The sequence below is a fragment of the Triticum urartu genome, chromosome 7A (assembly GCF_056163025.1).
Source record: "Triticum urartu cultivar PI428250 chromosome 7A, HENAU_Tu73, whole genome shotgun sequence".
In the NCBI taxonomy this organism is placed as follows: domain Eukaryota; kingdom Viridiplantae; phylum Streptophyta; class Magnoliopsida; order Poales; family Poaceae; genus Triticum; species Triticum urartu.
Genome location: NC_141879.1, coordinates 722,213,551 through 722,220,660, shown reverse-complemented (window position 1 = coordinate 722,220,660; position 7,110 = coordinate 722,213,551).

The following is a 7,110-nucleotide window of genomic DNA, read 5'->3' as shown; positions in this document are numbered from 1 at the left end:
CCTGCTGCTTGTTGGAGATCAGGTGGTTGGTATCACACTAGGCCGAAAACGAAGAACAAATAACTTTCGACGCGTTTGGATCGCCCCAGGTAATGTATTCAGTTTGCCCCTCCATCGCCGGAGTCGGGCACAACTTGTTGTAGTAGACAGTCGGGAATTCGTCGTGCTAAGGCCCCATAGGACCAGCACCCCAGAACAGCAACCGCCGCCGACGAAAAATAACATAGATCGGAAGGATCCAAACTGAAGACACATGAACATAGACGAACAACGACGAGATCCGAGCAAATCCACCAAAGATAGATCTGCCGGAGACACACCTCCACACACCCACCAACGATGCCAGACGCACCGTTGAAATGGGGGCTAGGCGGAGAGACCTTTATTCCATCTTCAGAGAGCCGCCGACGTCTCACCTTCTTGGGCAGGACACAAACCCTAGCAAGATTGAAAAAAAAACGGAGCCCTCCCGCCGGCCCTTGCCAGGATCTATCGCGCCTCCGTGGCCCTAGAGCCACCGGAGACGAGGCGGACCTGCGTCGGCGCCGGCGAGAGGCAAGAACCCTAACTTTCTTTCTTGGAGGAGGAGGTGGCTCAGCTAGTGTGCTATTGTTCTTCACACGTACATCCAACCTCTAGTTGGTTCTCAGAATATTTTATAAATAGCCCATAAAACAAATGCATGCCCTAACACACAAAAAGAATGTGCTCCCTCTTTGTTTTAGTGGAAAGGCCGGTTGTATTACCGAAATATCAGGTATCTTTTGTAGGTCCCTTGGTAGGGCCAAAAGTACGTACTCCAACAGTTGGCCCAACCAGGTTTTATGAGCGCAAGCCTCCCTAACTAAATTATGAGCTCGAAACTGCTCCACACAGGACAGTGTATGGACGATAAGTGCACGACCAGAGGATCCAGCGGCCACTGCTCAGCTGTGCTCAAGATTCGTCGGCTCGATTTAATCGCCGTGCATGAGTCATCCAAACATTGTCGTCCCCGTAGCATTGCTCTTATGAGCTACTTTATTGGCCGTCCGGTGAAACCGGCTTCACCAAACAATGTTGGAATTAGTGCACCAAGCCTTCGGGTGCTCTACAAGAGCCCCCTGGCCGAGAAGTCCTTTACTTCCTCATTCAACTTTCCCCAACAACCTCGTTATTCATCTTGAAGATAAGCCATTCACATGGATCTGCTTAGTTAGTTCTAATGACTGTTCATCCGCAGCTTCTAGTCGAACGTCACTGGAGAAGATGACAAGCTCTTGCAACAAAATTGTCATTGTGGTCATGAATAATCACACCGTCGCCACCTCTTGCTCCAGTCCATGGGAATGCTTCATCAATATTGATCTTGACATTGTCAATCAGAGCCACAACCATGCGAAGAGCTTTGGATGTCCGAGTTCTCTTCCTCAACCATGAAATTTTTTCATCTAGCCACCATCTTCAGGTCTTCTATTTCCATCTCATCTCTCACATTTTTTTTTCAAGCCTGCCACAACTAGCAATTAAAAACACTGAGAAGGGCATGGTTATGTGCATTCATTCTACCCAGCCAATCTAATAGCGACCCTTGAAAGCCTGACCGATGGCGTCTTGGTAGAACGTCAGGTACCTTCATGCATGTGTTGTATGAGGGAAAAATCAGAAAGGATGACAAATGATTAAACTGATTTGTAAGAGGCGTAGTACAATTATTATTATTATTTTATATTTTGAGTATGTGTAATAGATGAAAACATGCATCATGTCAGAAATAAACTTTAATATTGTTGATTTTTCTTACTTTATAATAAATAATTTGAAATGAATTTTGATTACAAATAGCAATAGTCAACTGGAATTTCTACTTATTACTATACATCGACACCTTTCTTATAATAGGTCAATAAAAAAGGTTTGTGATTAGACATAACAGTCACCGAAGGGATGATGCCGACGATTAGTCATCTCATAATATGTTTACATTGCCGCAAGGGGATTTAACAGCGATGATTGTGATACCTTTATAGTGAGTAGACATTGTTTTATATGTACGCACCCTGCAGATTTAATGTGCAAAATTTTTATATTTATAATAAACTTTTTTACTTATTTATAATTTATTTTTGTTAACACAAATTTCAATGAGCATATTTCATATAGTTAAGTATTAACATACAGTTCAAATATTTAACATTGTTAGTACATTTGCTTCAAATTAAAACCGTATTGTGCGGCAAAGTTATGTTGTTGTCTCTTAATATATATTTTTTATAATAAACACATTCATTCCATTGAATCTCTTTTATACAAAAATAAACAACAAATAGAAAAAAATCACATTCTTCTGTGGATTAATATGTGTCAGTTGATGAATTAGTGTACTTGTAGGCGTTCAGGTCCAATTTTAAATATCTAAAGAGCTCTAAGTGTATTATCTAACAAATATTTTCACAAAGGTTTCTAGAATGTATGATTGCCACAAATATGTATTCGAAAGAAGAACAATTTGGTAGTTTCTAGAAATCTAATAGCACTTCTAATGGTGATATCTTAGACGTGAAACACATACGAGATGGTTGATGAATTTGCAAAAAAGAAAAGAAAAGGATGGTTTTGAAGTAGAAGAGAGAGAGAGAGAGAGAGAGAGAGAGAGAATGTTCTTATCTTGGCTAAGCGATGATCTCTTAGTACAGGAGATAAGATAATTCACCTCAATTGTACAAGATCTCATACTTACATAAGTTTTAGTTTTAATTTCCCATAATTTGAACATGCAAACATTATTTATTAGACATGACACTAAGACCTGATTCATTGCCTATTTTTTTTCTCCAATTGACTTGAATTGCATGAGAAAAGACTGTTTTATCAAACACTATACATGCTCTAAGGTCAATTTTAAAGTCTCAATCAAAATTAGTGGTTGTGTCTCCCATAAATTTCCCTTTGGCACTGACCTGCTTTTTTACAATTGTGTTGGCATGCGAAATCGCAGTGCAACACCAGTATATTTGTCCTGCTTTCATGACGATTTTTTGGTACCAGACCTGGGGTTTGTTGGAGATCCAGTGACCAGAGGGCTTGGTCTACACCAATCTCGTACGTGATGGCGTGCATGTGCCCTTATGTGTCGCTCATAGGGGGTTAGCACTCATCGAGGGTGTTGCAGCATGGTCCTGTCTCTTTCCCTTTGTTGTCCTTGCTGCGTGGGATGTGCCCTTATGTGGGGATGGCTCCGCGGTGCAAGGTCGCGGTAGGGTCCAGTATCTTTTCCTTGGTTTTCTTATATGTGCTGAAAGTTACCTCCTTGCATTTAGCTGGTGTGTCCATATCATTCCATACGTCATCTTCAGGATCCTCATAATTTCTCTATAGTTGATTATCATTGTCACAATTAGCCCAAAACTTCCTTTAAACGGTAAGTTTGTCAGTTTGTCCAATCTTTCTCGATCCTAAGGGACAATTGGAGCTGGTATCATGCCACGATAATCACCAGTAGTTACTTAATGCACTGCTACCATGATTGCTTGGGTAGCGCCGTGGTTGCTCTCCAAGATTGGACTTTAGCGGAAGCTTTGCTTGGCTATGGCCAGTACCGGTGACGATGAGGCCTTCGAGCACCATTTTCCTTGCTAGAGTCATTACCTAGAAGCTTCTTCTCCCTCTGTGAACTTGAAGGTTTCTCTAGACTATTTGTGAGGCAAGTCGGTCTTATTAACGATGTTTGTTTTGTTGGAAGCTAGGTTACGAGTGGTTTGAAACGGATTCGGCGCAACTCTTTGGTGATGGGTCTTGATGTTTGGAGCTTCTAGGGCCTATGGAATGCCCTATGTCTGACGAGACAAAGCCGAGGAACAAAACTCTCAACTACTCCCCAACAAGGATGAAGCTGGTCAACCTTCATCTGTTGAAACAGGAATCAGAGGACCAAGACGCATAACCATGATGTCCTCTCTGCTGGATAACACCATGAAGACAAATCTACAAAAGAAAAATCACGACTCGAAGAACCAGATCGGGGAACACACTATCCTCCACACACCTCCGAAAATATGTACAGACACCACCGAAACGAGTGGAGGTGAGGAGACCTTATTTCACGACGATGATGATACTATCATCTTTCCATCACCGATCAAAGACCAAACTCTATATCCTAACCATGCCTCCACCAGACTAAATTCTATATTTTATCCTAGCTTGTCATACTCCTGACTACGAGAGGTCTCAACATTGATGATATTAATGTATGGCCACCTAGGATTTTTGCATCTTCGGTGCAAGATAAGTTATTCGGTGCTGCGGAAAAGGGTCATGTGCAAATTCAAACTAAGTTTTTTCCCGCTAAATTAAAAAGATCAAATTTACTAAAAAGCACTCATGGGAAAGCGTGGGAACGAAAGGTCAAAATCACTATTTAAGGGACACCCTTTGCAAAGGTTACCTTCAAACTTCTCTTGTGGTGACAAGTGGTGCAACACATGTGATCCACTTGTCACCACCAGAGAGTTTTGACGGGTTTTCCCAACTGCGCATCCAAGGGGTCGGAGGTTGGTTGTACGTGTTTTTTTTGTAAATTTAGTAAACCGTGCGTCCAAATCACAAACCATTTTCACCGTTGTGCTCCTTGCTTGATACATTCAAAACTAGATCCTATGTTGAAAGGTTTTTGTGGTTTGCTGCATGTTAGTGTTACTAGGTTGTGCTCGATCTTTGTTCTTAGCCTTTTGCGTCAACTCTAGCTAATCTGTAGGGATACTTCAGCTTTCTGTTGTTGGTTATGTTTGTACCATAAATTCATAACGCTTTGTATGTGTGTGTTTTTGTTCCGTTATCTCTTGATAGTGCAATCTGAATCTTTTTTTTTTGGATTGAATGGGAAAACATGGTGATAGGTTTGGTCGTTTGGACAAACTTTTTTTGATGCAATTTGTTCTCTGCTGTAGTAAACTTGCACTCTTCTGCATATATTGAACTTATACTACTGTAGGTCATGTATGTGCACTCTCCGCGTGTAGCGCTTTTGTACTCTACATGTAGTGTGCTTTGTATTCCCCCATGTAGTACAATTGTGCTCCCAAATTTTTCTTATGGATAGACAGCTGGGCCTCACGCAGCAGGTACCCACGCAGCGAGGCAGGAGGCAGCGATCAATTCGTTCCTAGTTAAGTACGTGCGTGCACGCGAAACTTGATTCCCTTTCTATTCCATGACGCACGCATTCACTCAGCAGTTCCCGATTTCCCATCTGTGGCCGCCTTCGTTTATTTGAAGTTAATTGCAAGGCACTACCACACTTCGGCACGTCGTAACGAATCAGTATCAATATTTTTTTTTTGCCATGTAGTGCCAACTCTAAACCTAAGTGTTGCAAAACGATCTGACAACCGTATAATAACGTATTGACGGTGTATCTGACACTCGGACCCACCTGCCAGGTGCTGATGTGGCAATTTTTTTCCAGAAAACCCCCTTGCTTTACAAGTAATCACGTAAAGGCACCTTACTTTGCAAGGAAACCAGAGATGATTTTTTTCGTTTGCAAGTTTTCAACACCCAGCCGGACTTATTTGAAAGTTTCCGGCGAGTTGGACAAATAAATAAAATGAAGGAAAATATACGCACTAGCAGTGAATCGAACTTATTTTATACTAGAATCGGACTTATTTGAAAGTTTCTTGTTCGGAGGCTAGTCGCGCAAGCCACCACGCCGTGCGACGATCCGGTGATGTTTGAGGCGACTTTGTTTTATACTAGACGACGAGTAGTGGGCCGGCTGTTGGGCCCAACGAGGCCAGCACACTGAGTTACTCTTTTTTTATCAGGGTGTAAATACATTTTTTTACATAAACTTATTAGTATTCGTATAAGTGTCAAGCACCCAAATTTTATGTGTATTCACTCAGGATGACATGCATGCACACTTATTATTTATTCTCATTATATTTTTCAAATGCGCAACTATTAAAAAAATTATATGCCCAGCACACAGTTTTTTTTAGTTACTTGTATATTGATTGTATTATTTTAAACGCACAGTTACTTAAAAAAATAACAACATGTCTGAAAAATTATTTTGAGAAATGCTGAACATTTTTTGCAATGCAAGAATTTTTTTACACAATAATTTTCATACATGCTGAACATGTTTTTGAAATACACATTGTCAAAACAATTCATCATATATAAATGTTCACCATATAAATTAGAAAAATTTCACAATGCATTATTTAAAATGTTCATCATATCTTAAGAAAATTGTTCAACATATATTACAAAAATGTCCAATTTGTATTCAAAATATGTTCAACATACATTACCAAAAGTTCATTATATTTAAAAAATACCATTTGTAAAGAAAAGTTCATCATGCATTACAAAGTGTTGACTATGCGCAGAAAAAGTCTTCAGCATACACTAAAAAAAGGTTCATACGTATTTGAAAAGATGTTCATCATATACTTAAACCTACCTTAAAAAATGTTCAGAAGTATGCTAAAAATCCAGTACAAAACCAACCCAGTGAAAGAAAACAAAAGAAAAGAAGAAAAAACTAAAAATAAGCCAAAAACAGAGAAGAAAAAAAAGCATAAGCAAGAAATCTGGGCAACGAACGAGCCGGGCATGCGGGCTAGTAAAACGCGAAACAAAAAAAATAAAGTGCTGGCCTCGCTGGGCCTAACCAGACGGCCCAGCGTTGCTGTGCTGTATAAATAAAGTGACGCATGTCATCTATCACGAGCGTCGCTCGGCTGTAGTGGCTAGCGCGCGAAGGCGTGCCGAAGTGTGATAATGCCTTGCAATTAACTCGTCTATTTGCGGCCGTGCGCTCTTTTTTTTCCTTTTCTCATGAATCGAATATTCCTCCCTAATTCAGATCGTTCACCGATTTCAATTCTCCGGCGCCATCGCAACACTGATTTGCTCTCCGTCCATAAACCATTCAACCATCCGAGGTATATTACTCTTATATTCATGTTGCGGTTCCACATCGGCGCTGTTCAACAATTGTCAATTGATTCGAATTTTTATTTATTTTCAGCGTTATCAATCACAACGCGGAAATATTCATAGGTTTTTCAAGACTAATACTGGTGCTTCAACTGCTTCATAATTGAACCTAAAGGA